The sequence below is a fragment of the Periophthalmus magnuspinnatus genome, chromosome 4 (assembly GCF_009829125.3).
Source record: "Periophthalmus magnuspinnatus isolate fPerMag1 chromosome 4, fPerMag1.2.pri, whole genome shotgun sequence".
Lineage (NCBI taxonomy): Eukaryota > Metazoa > Chordata > Actinopteri > Gobiiformes > Gobiidae > Periophthalmus > Periophthalmus magnuspinnatus.
This window is the reverse complement of record NC_047129.1, coordinates 5178286-5199096: the sequence shown is the minus strand read 5'-3', so window position 1 is coordinate 5199096 and position 20811 is coordinate 5178286.

Here is a 20811-nt window from a genome sequence, read left to right as displayed (position 1 = left end):
GAGACCCAAGCCACCCACAGTGACCCCAAAAGAAGAAGAAGAAGTTCTGTCCCTGCCGGTTTATTCAATCGTGCTCAGCTGAGTGGGTCCCGGACCCAAGGCTCCACACCCCACTTACACGGTCCAACCGTGTCTTGGTCACAGGGCGCTCAACACCCTCAGAGTCCAACTCTGGCCAACAATAGAACCTAGTCTATTGTCAGACGACCGGGCCTAATGCCACCTGGTCCCGGACCAGGATTTTCCCCCTAACACGGTCCCAGCTGTCTTGGTTACAAGGGCTCGTGCGTTTCTTAGCAGTGACTACGTTCAATAGACTCTCGTCAGATTCTATTCCAAGAGGTAATTTGATTAAGAATTTAACTAGTTGCCCTCAGGGTCCAGCCCTGGCTTTCCAGTAGAACCTAGTCTGCTGGCAGTCTCTCAACCGGCCTAGCGCCACCTGGTCCCGGACCAGGATTTCTAATACCGGCTCATTGATCTGTCCCTATGTGTTAGTAAATGTGCTTCATGTAACTTTACATGTGAAAGAACAAACTGGACTAGATAGCCCACCCAATTATATTCTAAATTTGCAAGACAAAGAATTACAGATTCATGTGACAGTGACAACCCTAATAAAGAATAAACTAACCTATGCAGAAATTTTATTAAAAAGGTTTTCTGCTTACCTTATTTTGGGGCCCCTGGTTGTCACCGACCCAGTCATCAGACGTCACCTTGATATGCCCAAAGGTCCTCCAGATCACTTGGCACCAATCACGTCGGGGTCACCAAATTGATAGAAATGTTCGTTTCTGATGCAAGCGTCAAAGAGGAGAAAGAGACTGAAATATAAGTCAGAAGGGTTTAATGAGTTCATCACAGGTAAAGTTAACAATGGAGCACCGGACTCTCAGGAAAGGATAGGAAGAGAGTCCTGAGATGTTTGTCTTTCCAGCTTTTATAGGCCTCCCAATGTGTGAGGCGGGTCTTCCTCTCGGCAGCATGTGATTACACATTAAAAACCTTTTTTGGCAAAATCCCTGAATGTGCGTTTTTAAGTCAATCAATCTTATTGTTTTATGACCCTCACAGGATGGGGGGCACTCAGACCTTGGTGAACAGGGCCACAGATAAGAAGTGGCCCTGGTCCTAGGTGTTATCTTCTTGGCCCCAGTGCTGTAGATTGCTTTACGACCCTCTCAGGGTGGGGGTCTTTGGTGAGCAGGGCTACAGGCATCTGAGGGTAGCATTACATTGTTAAGAAAATACCTTACACAGCCAATGAGCAGCGGGACAGGATGACGTATCACATGCCATTCCTGTAAACAGATGTACCCGGAAGAAAATGTGTACTCCTCAATGCCATGTTGTCGAAATGGACCAGTCCTGAGAGGTCCCAAGATGGCGGAGTGAGAGGCGGTGCTTTCAGCAGGCTCTGATAGCTAACATATAATTTGGCCAAGTTGTCAACCCAGATATACTGCAATAGCCCTTTTTTATTTGCAACACATATGTGTGCTTTTGTGTAACTTATTTTTCGACTTTAGTAACAGTTTTTGTCTTTTTTTTCTTGAAAAATTCTTGCTAGCATGGACCACGATTACGACCTCACGGCTCTCCGCAAAGCCTGTGACGAAGATGTTGTTGAGGAGATTCAAGTGGATGAAACTACGTCCAATGAAGACACTTTTTCCAAGGTGGATAAAGACAACTGGGACCACACACCGATCAAGAATAAAAGATCCAAAAGGAGCAAGGTACAAGATGACAACCCCGCAAAGGAAGGCATGGTCAATGCCGTGCTCCGGCCGGTGCAGGAGCTGACTCAGAAAATGGACGATCAAACCCAGCGTTTCATAAATTTTGAAAAGAGGTTTGAACAAAACACAATTGCAATCGAGAAGAACAAAAAGAAACTCATGGAGCTTCAGTCTGAGGTCAAGTTACTTAAAAAAGAGAATGCAACCCTGCGGAGTGCCTGTGATGAACATTCCCGCTACAAGAGAAGATGGAATCTGCGTTTGACTGGCTTACCAGATAAGGATGACGAAAATGTGCGGGAGACGGTGATAGGGATAGGGTGATAGGGACCCTGACGCGGATCGTCCCTCTGTCTGTGGATCAACTGCGTGACACTGTAGACACCGTGCACCTGCTTGGAAGGAAGGAGACGGCAGCCACCTTTAACGGCGCTCCCAGAGCTGTTATCATTCAGTTTGGAATGCGAACTGTTCGGGATGAAGTCTGGAAGAAATCAAAGGATGCAAAGGTTTGCAAGGATCTTCACATCAGCTTCAAAGAAGATTTTTCCAAGCAGGACCATGCTAAGCTGTGGCCGCTGGTTCAAGAAGCCCAGGGGAGAGGGAAGCGCACGTACCTGAAGGAGGGCTATGCACTGATCGACAACAAAAGAGTGGACCCTGATTAACTTTTATTAATCTCAATTTGAATAGAAAGGCATGTTCTCACCTATAGGGGCTTTTGCAATATACCACAAAGTTAGTGGCTAGTATGCTTACTCATTCCTGCGCATCATTCCTGTTATATTTTCATATTCATATTTCATATTCACTTGAACGTTTTGACTCATTCTGAAAAAGAGGACGCACAGTTTTGGAAACTTCAGTGGGGGGACTCTGTTTTTTTTTAGTCACGGGACGTCTCATTCAGCTGGGGCCATGATTTTATTTTATAGGTTTCAAGGTTCAATATTAGATCATAAAAGTGACACAAATGGTCATTGGCTAATGATTGTGGTAGAAATTGATAAGGTTAAGTTTATCTTAATATGTGTTTATGGTTACAACAACAAAGCTCTCAATAAGACATTCTATGCAGATCTATGTAGGAAGATTAATCAATGGAGGCTGGTATGTTCTTCTGATGAGGTTATTGTAGGTGGGGACTTCAATTTGGTTGCAGGCAACGCAGTGGATCGCCTTCCCTCTAGAGGGCAGTATAATGTAACGCGTGATAGGCTAGGCGGACTGACTGCAAGGATGTCTCAGACTAGATTCGGTAGGGAGCCAGTAAGTAAGTGAAAGAACACAGACAAAAATAAAGCTGATTATATGAATGATTGTATTAATACTTTTTCTATATATAGTCAGAAATTCAATAATACTTATAATAATCAACATTTATATTAAACAGGTATACAATAATAAAGATGTGATCAATCTGATCAATCAAAACAAAGAAAATAAATGAATAACAACTTCAGACCCGTGAAATCCGATTGTTCATGTGAATATTTAGTCCATGAGTTTGTGTGTGTGGGTGAGCAAAGTCTTTCAGACCAAGTTTCAAAGTTTGTATAAAATCCAGCGATAGAGAAGAAGAGTTCAATTTCCTACCACAGAGTGGTGTATGGGTAGCTCGCCATCACAGGTGAAGTTAGAATCATCAGACTGAAGGGGGGAAAAAAAACCTGACCTGTACATGGTCAAAAAGGAAAAACCCAAATTAAACTCACATTATGTGGCTTACAGGCTATAAGCTAAACAATAATACATACAGTTACAATTAGAATGAATTGCAAGATTATTCATATCAAAATATTATAAATGATTCATTAGATAATATTTCACATTTCCAAAACATAGTGCACCTTTAAGTTAACTTCCTCTGTTTTAGGCTATTAACTGAAATTAAATGTGTCAAAGTTCTTTAAAGTTGCGCAACAAACAAAACGTAGCTACATTGGCCAACAAATCACCCATATCAAAATAACAAAATAAACATCAAAACGGGGGTGACTCAGAAAATTAAAAGTGTCCTTTGACGTTAAAGGTTTGGCCTTTAATTCGGCATAAGTAAAAACTTGATTTAGTTTGTATTTAATTAATACTGACGCAAATCAGGTTGCACTCGTCATACGCGCTAGCATTTGCGTGTTTAGCCGTACCTCTATGGGGGTTCGTCATAGCTTTGCGTAGTACTAGAGTGCGTTTTTTTCTCAATTGAACAGCGGTTAAAACCAGAGCAAGACTCACCGCTGAGCGGATGGTTGAATGCGTAGAATGCAAGCAGTTGATTCGGATTTTGAACGACGAATGATGAGCACGACCAGCACGAGCCACAGTGAGCACACAGCAAGAGCACCAGAGCAGGAAGTGACAGGGGCGCGGCAGGTACTTAAACGCTCACCGGTGCGTTAATGGGTGGGGGCAATCTAGGTCACGTGGGTTACACTTTCCCCCCCTGAATCCATGAACGTCCTCGGACATGGACCAGGCTGACTGCGGATAGCTGGTGGACTGGCGTACGGAGAACCTGACTCATCCTCAACATCTTCCAAAGCATAAGAAAACGCTGTGCTTAATCCATGGAACAGGGATTGTATGCTTTTCAGAAGGGGGTTACCAAGTTTTGTGTACTGTAAATGATTTGGTGGATGGCGTTCACGGGTTGATCGGCGTAGAAGAGGCTCAGATGTAGGACTAGATGGTTCAGATTCTGTAAGTAAGTTCAAGTCATTGGGGAGCTCTGAAATCGATAATTCAGAAGGAGAGTTGTCTTCATTTTCAGAGTCTCCAACAGGACTGACTGATTCTGGTTCAGTAAATTCAGGTTGTGCAGTGTCTTGCACGTCTTCCATAACCAGAGGCATTTCAACCATAACTGAAGAGTCCTGTTCCTTTGACACAGATGATCGATCCTCTTCTGAGACAGTAACTCTGGTGTGTGAAGGAACTAGGGGCTGGTTGTTAGCTGGCATGGATGTGAAGACAGTTGGCTTTTCAATAATCTTGGTGAATCTAACAGGCTCAACAGGATGTGGATCGAGAGCAGGTAATCTGAACTCGTCGTCCGATAGATTCTCTTCGTCAATATCAGGATCAGGTAAGTCAACACGTGGTCTTTTTCTTGCAGGTTGCTCCTTCGTGGTGGCAGGTAAGTACCCACATGGCAGCAAAAGATCACGGTGTAATGTTCTCAGTGGCTTTGCTTGGTTTTCAGGTCTGACTGTGTACACAGGAAAGTTGCCGGCTTTCTTTACCACCACATACACATCAGATTCCCACTTGTCAGCCAACTTCTGTTTTCCTCTTAGCCGAACATTCCTCACCAAGACTCTGTCACCAACGGCTAGCTCTGAAGGAGAGACACGGCGATCAAACAGATTCTTGTTGCGGTCCATGACCTTCTCAGAGTTGGTTATGGCTAGTTGGTAACTTTCTCTTAGATGTTCCTTCAGGTCTTGGACATATTGTGAGTGCGATGTTGAGGCATTCCCTTTCAGGGGTAGTCCAAAAGCCAGATCAACAGGTAAGCGAGGTTGTCGACCGAACATCAATTCGTATGATGAAAATCCAGTTACATCATTTCTAGTGCAATTGTATGCATGTACAAGAGGTTTAACGAAATCTCGCCAGCGAGATTTTTTCTCTTCAGTTAGTGTTCCCAGCATGTTCAATAAAGTTCGGTTAAACCTCTCCACTGGGTTCCCTCTAGGATGGTACGGAGTAGTTCTCCCCTTGTGGATGCCAGCAATGTCACACAACTCCTTGATGGTACGTGACTCAAAGTCAGGACCCTGATCACTGTGTAGCCGCTCTGGTATCCCGTAATGAATGAAGAAATTTTCCCAAAGGCATTTCGCAACAGTACGAGCCTTCTGATTGGGTGTGGGCACTGCCATGGCGTATTTTGTGAAGTGGTCAGTTATTACAAGAATGTCTTTGGTCCTGCGGTCTGGTTCCAGTGATAAGAAATCCATACATACCAGTTCTAATGGGCGTGATGTTTTGATATTAACAAGAGGTGCAGCTCTTTCTGGTAATGCCTTGCGTTTCACACAACGTTCGCAAGTCTTGACCTTGTTCTGAACGTCGACAGACATCTTAGGCCAAAAGAATCTGGAACGGACCAAATCCAAAGTCCTCTCCATTCCGAGATGGCCCATGTGATCATGAAGTTGCGATAGCACTACAGCTCGACACTCCTCCGGTAACACCAACTGGTATTGGATTTGACTTCCTACGTGCCTCCTCCTTACAAGAAGGTTGTTCTGGAGCTCCATTTTATTTACTTCTCTTAACAGAAGGGGCAGCTCAGGAAGTTCATCTCGAAGTGTTGGTGGTGGAGATTCTCCTCGCTCAATCTGCGATATTACATGCTGAATGATGGGATCAGAACGTTGTTTTGCAGCAAGATCAGCAGGTGAGTACTGAGGAAGGACCAGGGAGGCAAACTGTGTGTCGTTAATGAAGCTATCTGGTAAGCTTCCAGGATGTACAGACATTGAGAGAACAAGGGCATTATTGGGGTCAATAGATTGAGAGCCGTACACCAGTTGACGATCACAAATCGCTTGAACAGTGGGGTGGTCGATGACATCGTGGACTGGTTCTTCAAGATGGCGTTGCACAAATTTAAGAATTCTCTCATATTCTTTTTTAGACCTTAAGTCATCAGGCAGCTCAGGATGAGGTCGACGGGACAGACCATCAGCATCAGCATTTTGTTTGCCGGCTCTGTAAACAATTTTGAAAGAAAAGGTGGACAGAGCAGAAAGCCATCTGTAAGACGCAGCATCAAGTTTTGTTGAGGTTAAAAGGTATGTTAGTGGGTTACTGTCCGTAATAACCGTGAACTGAGTGCCGTAAAGGTAGTCGCTGAACTTCTCAGTAACCGCCCATTTGAGCGCAAGGAATTCCAGTTTGTGTGCAGGATAGTTTGATTCACTCCTCGACAGGCCTCTGCTGGCGTATGCAACAACACGCTTCCTTCCATCATGCTCTTGATATAGGACTGCCCCAAGGCCGGTGGAACTGGCATCTGTGTGGAGTACATATGGTTTGTGGGGGTTCGCAAAAGCAAGGACAGGAGCAGAGGTGAGTTTTACCTTTATGTTGTCAAACACGTGCTGACAAACTGGAGTCCAACGGCCACCAAAAGGTTCTTTTGGGTTTAGATAATTTCCTGGTTTAATGGTTGGTCTGAGCTTCTTTTGACTGGGTGGATATCCGGCAGTAAGATCATGTAGAGGTTTTACAATGGTGGAGTAATCTTTCACGAAACGTCGATAGTATCCCGCAAATCCTAAAAATGACTGTAACTCTTTTAGGTTTATTGGAACTGGCCAAGATTTTAGGGCGGAGATTTTATCGGGATCTGTTTCCACTCCATCCTGGGACACGATGTGGCCCAAATACTTCACTGAGGTTTGACAGAACATGCATTTCTCTACAGATAGTTTCAGACCAAAATCTCTGAGCCGGTTCAAGACTTTCAGCAATCTGTCTTCGTGTTCTTCAAGAGTGGGTGCGAAGACTATCAAATCATCAATGAAAACTAAAACTTCTTTGAGATTTAGCTCTCCCATACATTTTTCCATGAGTCTTTGAAACGTGCTTGGCGCATTGGTCACTCCCTGCGGCATGCGATTGAATTCATAAAATCCAAGTGGACAAACAAATGCAGTTTTAGATTTGTCATTCTCATCCATTTCAATTTGATAATAACCAGACTTTAGATCGAGTACTGTGAACCATTTTGAACCGGAAAGTGCAGTGAAGGCATCTTCCAACTTTGGAAGTGCATACGCATCCTTGATGGTTTGTAGATTCAATTTGCGATAGTCAATGCAAAGTCGTACGCTGCCATTCTTTTTGCGAACAATCACAATCGGGGATGCAAATGGTGAGTCTGAGTCTCTTATGACTCCGGATTCCAACAGTTCTTGTAAATGTTTTCTCACAGCATCAACATCTTGTGGATGAATTGGACGTGGTCGTTGCTTGAAGGGTGTTGGATCGGACAGCTTGATCTGATGTTTCACCTTACTGGTTCGGCCAAAGTCGAGGTCATGCTTAGCAAACACGTCGGGTATGCTATTGAGCTTTGATATCAACCGCTCTTTCCATTGTGATGTCAAAGGGGAGTTTCCGAAGTTGTATTGCAGCTGTGGCGTAGGAGTCTCTGTTGGTTGATGGGGATTTTTGACATTGTGCTCTTTATTGATGATTGTCTGAAATGTGTTGATCTCTGCTATGACTGCTCGTGCTGGAAGAGTGATTGTGTGCTCTGACTCATTGGTAACTACAACTGGCAGGTGACAAGGCCGGTGTTGAGGTATGTCAATGAGACAGCTTTTGACCAATAGACCACCAGGGAGGGCTATGGAAGATGGGTGTTCAACAATGACAGATCTTTCCTCTTGTAGGAGCCGTGTAGCAAAATGCCCCTCGAGGACTGTTGTTTGGCCAGGTAGAATGGTTTCTGGCTGGTTGGAGTGCAGTGTTAAAAAGGCTGGCTGCTTGTTTGAGTTATGGGCATGTCTGTGCTGTAGGATTTTTAGGATGGCTTGGTATCCAAATGTGGAAGGTTGGTAATCAACTGAACTAGATTCGGAACACTTTTGATATGCAATGTCCAAGGCGTTGGTGCCAATTAAAACGAGGGGGTGAGATTGCTTGACATCCGGTACAACAAGAGCGAGAGTATTGACTTCAATTTCGGATCCTAGGAATTCAGATGGGAAAATCAGATTTAGTTCAATGTATCCGAGATATGGCACAGCTTCACCGTTTGCTCCCTCAACTTCTAGTAGGTTATTGAGGGGTTTGATCTCATGGTCAGCCAAATGGGTGTTGTAGAAAGAGTGTGGAACAGTAGTGACTTGGGAACCGCTGTCCAGGAGGCAGTTGAAGATGGTTCCATTTATCTGTATTTGACCTGTGCTTTTTGTACCAACAAGACCTCTTGGGAGCAAGTGTAGGGGTGATTCAATGGTGTTGGGACGTTGGACCATGGCAGCTCCTGGAAGTCCCTCTGCAGAAGCTGCTGCTAGTTTAACTTATGTTTTTCTTCCCAGACTTGTTGTTTTTGGCGTAATTGTTTCCTCTTCTGGTCAACGAGACTTGGGTTGGGTCTATTGGGACAGAAGGATGAAACATGGCCATCTTCTCCACACTTGAAGCAATACCATGGTCTTGGTTTGGCTGAGGCTTGGGGTGGAGTATCACTGCTGTACTTTGGCTTGTTTGGTTTAGGCTCAGACTTTGAATCAGGAGGTTTTCTGGACAGTACGGCAGACATTTGACGTTGGAGCTGTTGGATCTGTTTCTTTAAATCTCTTAGCTCATCACTTGTACTCAAGTTTGAACTGGGATTTGCACAGGAACAGGCACTTTGTGACTGCAGATTTACTCTTTGTTTGGAGGAACCAATATGTTTTTTCATCAGGGATTCTTTGACAATTTGCCGATCTTCTTCCGTTCTCAGTGCCAACAACAGCTCTGCAAATGTTGGTGGATGATCCTTCTTTTGTTCAAGTTGTAATTTTGTTATAAGTGAATTGTCCCAGCATCCACGACAGAATTGTTTGAGTAAATGTTTGTCTTTATCCACGACTTGAATGCCACCTCTTTTAACTACTGTGCTAAGTGTGAGGTGCAATCTTTGAATGTAAGATGAGGGCTGTTCTCCGGGATTTTGGAGTGTGTTTAAAAATTGAGCAAAGAGCTCCTCCCCGTCTTGCACTGTACCGTATGCAGAATCCAGTATGCGGAGTAAGACTGCAGGTAGTGTGTTGGGCCCAAATCCTTTTATCAAGTCTGCAGCAGGTGACAACAAACTTTCCATGAGGCGACGAGTGATGTGCAAGGTTGAAAGGCTGGGGTCAGCGAGTAAAAGTTCAATCTGAGTTTTCCATGCTTCATAGTCCATTTCATTATTTGGTTTAGGGATTTTGCCGGAGAATGAACGGAGTCGCAAAGATAATACATTTGCATCACTGTTCCGGACAACATGTTCCACTACAACCCTTTGTACTTCCTCAGGATTTATATCATTTCTTGAAAGAGAAATTCTTTGAGAGGGCGTAAATGAATACCTTGGTCTTTGTTGCGTCTCTTGTTGATGAAGTGAATTTGTTTGAGGTTCGGGAAGTATTGTATTAGTTAATGTCCGAGTTGTGGGTAGCATATTGACGGTCTCCTCTTTTCCATCATCTCCATCGTCATCATCATTATCATCATTAATAGAATCATTGTCAGTGTCATTATCATCATTGTTTGCTCCAACTTGCTGCAAATGGTTCCTTTGATGACACCTTCACTGCTCTAGTTTCTAACACAAATCTAGTTGACTGCTGAAGGTTAAGAAACAATGGTAAAAAGCAATACACCTGGTTTAATGCAGCCAACAATGGTCAATGCTCTAGGCTAGACTACTGGCTCATTCCTTACAGTTGGGTTAATAATGCATTACAATGTCAGAGCTCTGCCTCTCCTCTCACCGACCACTGTGCAGTGACCCTTACTCTTACTCTAAATAATAACATATCTCCACTAACCTTAGCTTGAAAATTTAACAGTAATCTTTTGTTTAACAAAAACTTTTGTATGGAAATTAAGAATCTTGTTGCTGAAATAACTTATCTAGACTCCACACCTCTAAACAAGTGGGAATAGTTCAAATTCAGAGTTAGAGAAAAAGCAATTACAATTGGGAAGCTCTCTGTGCAACAAAAAAGAGCTCAACAAAATGAAATTGTTACTGCTATTAACAGCTTATGTTCCAAAGCAGTGTTATCTAACAAAGAAAGAGTCCAATTTGACGCCCTTAAACGCCAACTAGACAGTCTTTTCATGGAAAAAGCTCAGGGCGCTTTTGTTTGTTCCCGAGCTCGATGGATTGAGGATGGTGAGAAGAATTCTTCATATTTTTTTAGCCTTGAGAAACATAGGCAATCTAAAAAGAGAATTTCCAAATTAAACATTAATGGTGTAATAACGGATGACCTAAATGAAATTAATAGGGCAATACACAATTTCTATAGTAAATTGTATAGTTCTAACTACTCAGAAGCAAATTGTAAGTCCTTTTTTGAATCACTTAATTTTTTTGTCAGTAAAATTAATGATGACTTTAAAAATAACATGGACAATGAGCTAATCATTGAAGAGCTGGATAAAGCAATTAATCAAATGGCTAAAGGCAAGTCACCTGGTTTAGATGGTCTAACTGTAGAATTTTATATATTTTTCTGGAATGAAATTCGCCAACTGTTATTTGAAGCCTTTGGTGAAATTATTGCAAACCATAATCTCTCTCCCACCATGAAGCGTGGTCTCATTACCCTGATTCCTAAAACCAACAAAGTCTCTTTGGGATCGGGTATGACTCCTAGCTTCAAGATGTCAAGAGGTATTCACCAAGGGTGTCCAATTTCGCCAGAATTATTTATTTTGACAACCCAGATGCTTACGTTGTGAAGGATGTAAACGTCATTGCTCATAATATCAAAGATTAGACTAAAAGGAGGTTTAGGACTTTAACGCAACACTGCACAAACACACTCCATCCTTGCCCAATCGCATAGAAAAGAATGTACTGTGACAATAGATAGATTGTGTAGCATGTCCTTCCAGGTCAAGCTGTTACAGATAACGCTGCGCCAGTGGGGCGCCTGGAGGGTAGAGGAGTGCCAGAAGGAAGAAGAAGATGTCCATGCCCAGCTACTGAATATTCATGATTTATGTTTAAATGTGGCGTTCAGGGTCAAGCACTCAGATCAAAACGGGACTGCCCCTGAGATCTCCATGCACGTACTAGGGACAGCAATAACGCCTGACGTGTATTAGATTGGATGTATAGGGAATAATAAAACTCGAGTGATTCTACTCTCTGGTCTCCAGTGATTCTTCTGATCGGATTAAAGGAAGATGCTTACAGTTGTCAGTAATGAGTAATCCAAATTTGCAAGGCATTTGGGTTTTTGGAAAATAATTTAAAATTAGTCAATTTGCGGATGATACAGCAGTGTTTTTAAAAGACAAATCTATGGTTAGCACTGCATTAAAACTGATCCTTGCCTTCTCTGAGGCTTCAGGTCTATCTCTTAACCTTAACAAGTGTGAACTGTTCCCAATTCATTCCTGCCTGGAAAGCACTATAGACTCCATTAATGTTAAATCTGAGGTCAAATATTTGGGCTTAACAATTTCTAAAGATCCTATAAAAATGGAGGAAGTTAACATAGAAAAGTGTGTTGGTGATATGAAGAGGGCTTTTGATCAGTGGCTCATAAGAGATCTCACAATTTTTGGAAGAGTTCTTTTATCCAAAGCTGAAGGTGTGTCAAAGTTAATATACCCTTGTCATTCTCTTTTTATCTCAAATAACAACATTAAAAAGGCCAATTCAGTGATTTTTCAATTTATATGGAGAAATAAAACACACTACTTAAAGAGATCCCAATTAGTTAAAGAATATAAAAATCGTGGCATAAAAGCTTTGGATTTTGAGGCCTTGATTGGATCATTCAGAGTCAATTGGTTAAAGGCCTTTTTTGCTTCACCCAATTCCATGTGGTTTCACATTCCAAGGGCCATTTTTGATAAATTTGGTGGTCTAGATTTCTTATTGAGGTACAACTTTGAAATAACCAAGATTCCATTTGCTCTGTCAAATTATCACAGTCTATTGGAAAATGATATTCACAATGATATTCACACATAATTTCACTCCACACATATGGAACAATAGGTCAATATTAGTTAACAGGAAATCAGTATTCAAACCTGAATGGGTTAAAAATGGAATTCTGTTTGTAACTGATTTAATGGACTGTAATGGGATGTTACTGGACCATACGTGTTTTATTGACCAATTCCATTTTGCTTGTACAAACAGAGATTATCTCCAAATTTGTAAAGCTATTCCAACAGCATTAATACACCTGATCCAAAATACCATTATTCATTCCAGTGTTAAATCATCTCTCCCAAGCTTAAAAATCGACCATCTCAAATTGTTAGAGAAAGCATGTAACAACAAATTTATTACAAATGCATTCAAGTCCATACTTTTCCATGATTATGATAAAAACAATCTGCCGGATGAGGCATTGTCGTATTGCATTAAATTGCCAATTCCACCTAAAGTAAAAGAAACACAATTCAAAATTGGTCATAGAATTTACCCAGTGTCAAATTTTCTTAATAAGCGGTTCAAATTTGAGAAGTCAGGCTGTACCTTTTTTGATTTCCCTGAAGAAACCATAGAACATCTCTTTTTCACCTGTCCCTTGTCCAAGACATTCTGGTGTGACATCAGAGAGTGGCTATCCCTTAAAATCCCAAACTTCCCAAATTTAAATGTTAATCATATTTTAAATTGTGTGAATAACATGAATAGAAATGTAATTGACACTGTGAATGTTGTTTTCCTATTGGCTAAATACCATATTCATTGTTGTAAATGGAGAGACTGTCCCCTGCTTTCAACATTTTATGAATGAATTTAAACAATGTTACTCCTCCTTGAAATTGCTTAAATCTGTCTGTGCCAAAAAAAAAAAATTGTGTTCGATGTCTCAGGTCCTTTTGTTTTGATTTTGGCTCTGTGGTCTAGATATGGTGTGCTCCTTTTTGTGCCTTACAGACACTGTGCTCCCCATATTTGATTGCTTGTTGATTGTTTATGTGTTATTACCTCAACGTGTTTTGTAATAATAATGTTTAATAAAAAAAAAAAAAAAAGAAAAGAAATGGACCGCTCCTTGTCGCGCCGGAAGTGACGCACATGCCAGAAGTGACGCGCGCGTCGGAAGTGCCGCACATGCCGGAAGTGACGCACGTGCCGGAAGTGATGCACACGCCGTCGATGAACACTTAAAACAAGGCATTTAAGGCACTTTGGCACTTTGGGAAATGGCAGAAGCCGAGTGGATGCAGAAATCTGTGCATAATGGCGCATTTTACGCACTGTTGTTTTGCGTTTTAAACATGACGAAACGGACTAAACAAATGGAGTACATGATCGAGGACACTGTGGATGTTTGTACAAGTTAAACTACAGGCATCTCTGACCCGGAGCGGTTCGTGACAAAGTGTGAAGATGGCGTTTGGACTCAGGAGTAGAGGACCTTATGTTTTGATGGATTGGATGCTGTTCCCGATCGGTAAGCGAGGTTTATTCTGCTATTGACTTAATTGTAGGTAAAATATATTGTGTGTAATCGTTCGTGTTGCTTCTGTGCACATAGTGCACATTCGGACCATGCGCTCTGACACATTTGTGTTCAGCTGTATGAATTAGACTTCATTTGTCTATCATTTGAAAGTTGTTGTTTTATTCTGCAGTTTGCATTATTGTAGGTAAAAATCTACGATGTGCATACATTAGCATCATCTGTGCGCACGGGTGAGACGCGTGCTGGCACGTTCCTGTGGAGAGTTACTTTTTATTTAAACGTTTATTTGAATTGGGACAATGCACATTAATCAGTATTTCTGTAAATGCGCCAGTATTAGCTATACACCTAGTTTCCAACTGCAGTCCCTATGGTAAGATGTAAAATGCCACCACACATAAAATACAAAGTTTGTATAAATAGTTAGTTTGGTTATTAATAAAATGTTCTAAAAGATAGTGCAGGTAAGCAGGCTTTGGATCAGACTTTGTTTATTGTTGATATCTGGCAGAATATAGTTCAGACAGAGATAAGCACAGAAGCTAACAAGTGTCTTTGCTATGACAGAGGCCCCCCTCATGGGCAAACACCAAAACTAACACCTAAACCAGGGGTCGGGAACCTATGGCTTGCGAGCCAGACGTGGCCCTTTTGATGACTGCATCTGGCTCTCAGATAAATCTTAATAAATAAATAAGTTTACTGACATTTAAGACATTACAGAAATCACAGAGTTAAAAATAACCCAAAAAAGACAAATAAATTCTTGTGCATTTTAATCCATACATTAATGTTTTACTGCACCTGTTCAGGGCTGTACTGCAGCCAATCACAACTGTCCTTTGGGGAACGAGAGCGTCCGACACCTCTGTTTTTATTTTGGTGTGTACCGATAGAGCGCCATGTATGGTCACATTAATGGTAAGAACTAATTTATGTATTGTATAGGTTCAGTATAACGTTGTTGTGCAAGTTGAAGCCTGGTTGTGTTGTCCATTGGTGTTACTCGTGTATTTTTATTGAAGAGAAAATAACTTGCACTCGACTCGAAAAAGAGACTTGCAAATTTCTTTTACAGAAGTAATCAAATCAAGTAATTCTCAAAAATAAACAATACTATGGTAAGAAAACCATTTTGCTCCGTCTTTATGCGCTGCCTCAACTACGCTGTTTTCCCTCGTGCGCTCTATCGCTCTTAAAGTGATGGTAACATATTTACATAAAACTTCAATAATGACAATCCTAAGATATTTTCCAAAATCAACATTGATGCAATAAAACAAGCGTAACTTATACATATAAATCAAATATTAATATAAAACATTATATGAACACTCTGGATTTGCATGCATGACCAAACGTAAACCAAAACTTGGCTCCCACGGATGTTATTAAAAATAATAATAATAATAATACATTCTGAGACTTATACTCTAAAATTGTTGGTCTTGTTTAAAAATTCACACATTTAGTTGTATTCAGAGTTAAAAAATATTGTATGGCTCTCACGGAAATATATTTTATAATATGTGACTTTTTTGGCTCTCTCAGCTAATAAGTTTCCCGACCCCTGATCTAAACATTGTATTGAAACTGCAAACATGAGGCAGTCTGGTGCCGTAAAGGTGATTATAATCGTGCAAGATGATCACGATTATTAAAAAATGCCACAAACGATTAATTGCTGACCTTTTTTATCAGGATTTGCGATATTGTCATATATCGTCCCATCCCTACGATCAAGATGGAAGACAGCCAAGAACATGGAGGAGAAAGCCCTGTCTACCTTCTGCTCCTGTTTGTGGTAAAATTCAACTCGTATGATGATTAACCCTGTTTCAATGTTTACAGTGTGTGATTTTTTTTTTTTTTTTCTTCAAGCATCCTAAACATGGCATACACGCACAAACACGACTCACTTACATGGCAGAGCAAAAAAAGTGGGGATAGACAGGTTCAGTTGTCATATTTAAGATGGATGGGGGTCTTCAAAATGGGCCAGGCTTGTATGGTAGGACTAGTAGTAATAGTATTTATAGCGGAAGCATTTGTAATAGTAGTTTTAGAAGTAGGAGGAGAAGAACTAGTAGTAGCAGTAACATTAGTAGTGTAATAGAGTAAGAGACAGGGTCAGACAGGTTGTCACTCAGGTCAGGTGAAGGGGGGGTCTTCAAGATGGATGAGGGTTGTTTGGTAGAAGCACCCACACAACTCATGAGTATCGTAGGGTGAGAAGTAGGTTTGGTAGGAGTTGTAGTCGTAGCAAAAGCGTTGGGAGTAGTAGCAACCGATATTTTCTTAGGGCACAACGTAGGGTCAGATAGACTTACAGATCAGCTATCAAGATGGACAAGGGTCTAAGATGGACAACAGCCAAGAACATGGAGGAGACAGCCCTGCCTACCTTCTCCTGTTTCAGGTAAAATTCAGCTTTTATAATGATTAACCCTGTTTCAATGTTTACAGTGTGTGATTTGTTTTTGTTTGTTTTTTTCTTCAAGTTGCCTTAACATGGCATGCACGCACAAGCACGACTCATTTACATGGTAGAGCAAAAAAGGTGGGGATAGACGGGTTCAGTTGTCAGATTTAAGGGGTGGCACTTCTGGTGTAGTGTGAGAAGTAGGTCAAAACAATTTCTCAGTTCAGATCAAGGGGGGGCTTCAAGCTGGACGGGGGTCTTCAAGATTGACAAGGGTTGAGTGGTAGCATTGAGAGTGAGAGGATTAGTATGTGCAATAGCATTACAAATAGCATTAGTGATATTGTAATAGTACTATAGGGCAAGGGGGGACTTCAAGATGGATGAGGGTTGTTTGGAAGGAGCACCCACACAACTCACTAGTATCGTAGGGTGAGAAGTAGGTTAAAACAGTTTCACAGTTCAGGTCGGGGGGGGGGGCTTCAAGATGGATGGGGGTCTTCAAGATGGATGAGGGTTGTTTGGTAGGAGCACGCACACAACTCACTAGTATCGTAGGTTGAGAAGTAATTCAAAACAGTTTCACAGTTCAGGTCAAGGGGAGGCTTCAAGATGGATGAGAGTTGTTTGGTAGGAGTTGTAGTCGTAGCAAAAGCATTAAGAGTAGTAGCAGCCAGTATTTTCTTAGGGTACAACATAGGGTCAGATAGACTTACAGATCAGCTATCAAGATGGACAAGGGTCTAAGATGGACAACAGCCAAGACCATGGAAGAGACAGCCATACCTAGCTTCTGCTCCTGTTTCAGGTAAAATTCAACTTTTATAATGATAAACCCTGTTTCAATGTTTACAGTGTGTGATTTGTTTTTGTTTTTTTGTTTTTTTTTCTTCAAGTTGCGTAAACATGACATGCAGGCACAAGCATGACTCATTTACATGGTAGAGCAAAAAAGGTGGGGATACACGGGTTCAGATGTTCAGTTGGGTTCAGTTGTCTTCTATCCTAGTGTGAGAAGTAGGTCAAAACAATTTCACAGTTCAGGTCATTGGGGGGGCTTCAAGATGGACGGGGGTCTTCAAGATTGACAAGGGTTGAGTGGTAGTATTATTGAGAGTGATAGGATTAGTATGAGCAATAGCATTACTAATAACATTAGTGATACTAGTAATAGTACTATAGGGCAAGGGGGGGCTTCAAGATGGATGAGGGTTGTTTGGTAGGAGCAGCCACACAACTCACTAGTATCGTAGGGTGAGAAGTAGGTCAAAACAGTTTCACAGTTCAGGTCAAGGGGGGGCTTCAAGATAGACGGGGGTCTTCAAGATAGATGAGGGTTGTTTGGTAGGAGTTGTAGTCGTAGCAATAGCGTTAGGAGTAGTAGCAGCCAGTATTTTCTTAGGGTCAGATAGACTTACAGATCAGCTATCAAGATGGACAAGGGTCTAAGATGGACAACAGCCAAGACTATGGAAGAAACAGCCCTGCCTACCTTCTGCTCCTGTTTCAGGTAAAATTCAACTTTTATAATGATTAACCCTGTTTCAATGTTTACAGAGTGTGATTTGTTTTTTGTTTTTTTTCTTCAAGTTGCCTAAACATGGCACAGCGACTTATTTACATGGTAGAGCAAAAAAGGTGGGGATAGACGGGTTCAGTTGTCAGATTTAAGGGGCGGAACTTCTATCGTAGTGTGAGAAGTAGGTCAAAACGATTTCACAGTTCAGGTCAAGGGGGGCTTCAAGATGGACGGGGGTCTTCAAGATTGACAAGGGTTGAGTGGTAGTATTATTGAAAGTGACAGGATTAGTATCAGCAATAAAATTACTAATAGCATTAGTGATACTAGTAATAGTACTATAGGGCAAGGGGGGGCTTCAAGATGGATGAGGGTTGTTTGGTAGGAGCACCCACACAACTCACTAGTATCGTAGGGTGAGAAGTAGGTCAAAACAGTTTCACAGTTCAGGTCAAGGGGGGGCTTCAAGATGGACGGGGGTCTTCAAGATGGATGAGGGTTGTTTGGTAGGAGCACCCACACAACTCACTAGTATCGTAGGGTGAGAAGTAGGTCAAAACAGTTTCACAGGTCAGGTCAAGGGGGGGGGGCTTCAAGATGGACGGGGGTCTTCAAGATGGATGAGGGTTGTTTGGTAGGAGCACCCACACAACTCACTAGTATCGTAGGGTGAGAAGTAGGTCAAAACAGTTTCACAGTTCAGGTCAAGGGGGGGCTTCAAGATGGATGGGGGTCTTCAAGATTGACAAGGGTTGAGTGGTAATATTATTGAGAGTGATAGGATTAGTATGAGCAATAGCATTAATTATAGCATTAGTCATACTAGTAATATTACTATAGGGCAAGGGGGGGCTTCAAGATGGACGGGGGTCTTCAAGACGATGTGTTGAGATGCTCCAATCAGTCAAACTTGGTGATGGCAGAGTGGTTGAAGCTCTTGGACTTGCTTGTTAATTAATTTGTTTTCAGTGGGAGCTGCAGTAAAAAGAGGAAACACTGTAAAATTAAAAAATGCTTGATGTTACATACGTGGAGAGGATGGAAAACTTTAAGGCATTGGAACACAATGATCGGATGGACTCTACCAGCTTAATGTTGAAGGAAGCATTGCTGCCTGTCATGGTGCGTCAAGTGCATCAGTTACAGCAAGTGTGTGGCACCAGCGCCTTGATCACACTACCAAACTGAAGGAACTCAAACAGCTAGTGAGGTGAGTGAATTTCACTGCTGATGAGGAGGAAGCCTTCTGTGAAGCCTGTGTTGAGGGCAAAATGACTAGAAAGCCTTGCAAGCCATTTGAAGAAATATGGACAAAACATAAGTTGCAACTAGTTCACAGTGATGTTTGTGGTCCAATGCAAACTGAACCAATTGGTGGAGCGACGTTACGTTTATTGATGATTACACAAGATGCTGTAAGGTTTACTTAATGAAAGAGAAAAGTGAGGTTCTGAGCAAGTTCAAGGAGTTTGAAAAACATTCTCAAATGAGTGTGGGCAAAAGGTGACAAGACTCAGAACAGACAATGGTGGTGAATACACATCCAGGGAGTTTCAGGAGTATCTGAAAGCTCAGGGCATTCATCATGAAATGACTGTACCTCATACACCGCAACAAAATGGTGTAGCAGAAAGGAAAAATAGGACATTAGTTGAAGCAGCCAGAAGTGTGCTATCACAGGCAAAGTTACCAATAATGTATTGGGCTGAGGCTGTTGCAACTGCAGCCTACATTCAGAACAGGTTACCCACAACTGTTCTCAACCAGGAAACACCCTATCAAAGGTGGTATGAAAAAACCTGTGTCATATGAGAGTGTTTTGCTGTATTGCTCTGATCCCAGACATGCAAAGAAGGAAGCTGGACAAAAAGGCAATAAAGCTTCGCTTCATGGGTTACTCAAACAATGCTAAAGGGTACCGACTGGGGGATGAAGAAAAGAGGAGAATGCTCATTGGAAAGGATGTTGTTTTCAGTGAGTGAGATTTTGGGTGTAAACAAGGAGAAAGTACATCCAACTCAGACAATGAAGTGACACTAAGCACAGATGAAAAGCAAGCAAATGCTGAAAACATTACAATCAGTGAGGCTGTTAAGCAGTCAGGCAGGGTCAGAAAACCTCCAAGGAGATTTGGATTTGACGAATTTGCAGATGTAGTTACTGTTGAACATTATGCTAATGTGTTGTGTCACAGAGCCGAGCACACTGAAAGAAGCCATGGTGAGTCCAAATGCAAAAGACTGAAGGAAGCAGCTGATTTGGAATATGAATCACTGTTAGAAAATGACACATGGGACTTGGTGGAGTTACCAAAGGATCGCAAAGCAATAGGATCAAAGTGGGTGTTTAAAATAAAGCAACACAGTGATGGACAAGTGGAAAGGTACAAATGTAGACTTGTTTCTAAAGGCTACTCACAAGTGTATGGTGCAGACTATGACGAGACTTACTCACCAGTGGTACGGTTCAGTTCAATTCGTACATTGTTGTCATTTGCTGTGCAAAACAATTTACAACATCCATTTGATGTACTTGTAACTGCATTTCTAAATTGACACTTGGAAGAAGAAATCTACATGGAGCAACCAGAGGGTTACACAAAACAGAGACAAAAACATCTGGTGTGCAAACTAAAAAAGTTGATCTATGGACTAAAACAATCACCTCGCTGCTGGAGCAAATCTTTCACTGAGTTTATGAAAGACATTGGGTTTACACAGAGTGCCTCAGACCAGTGTGTGTTTGTTAGAACAGGTCAGGAAGTAGAAATACTAGCTGTGTATGTTGATGATCTGATTTTGATTACAGAATCCAGACAAAATGAACAAGCTGAAAGAAACTCTGAAGAAAAGATACAAAATGAAGGACATGGGTGAGCTGTCCTACATTCTAGGCATCTCTGTTGTTCAAGACAAAGAGTGCATCTTTCTTCATCAGAGGAAATACATTGAGGACATT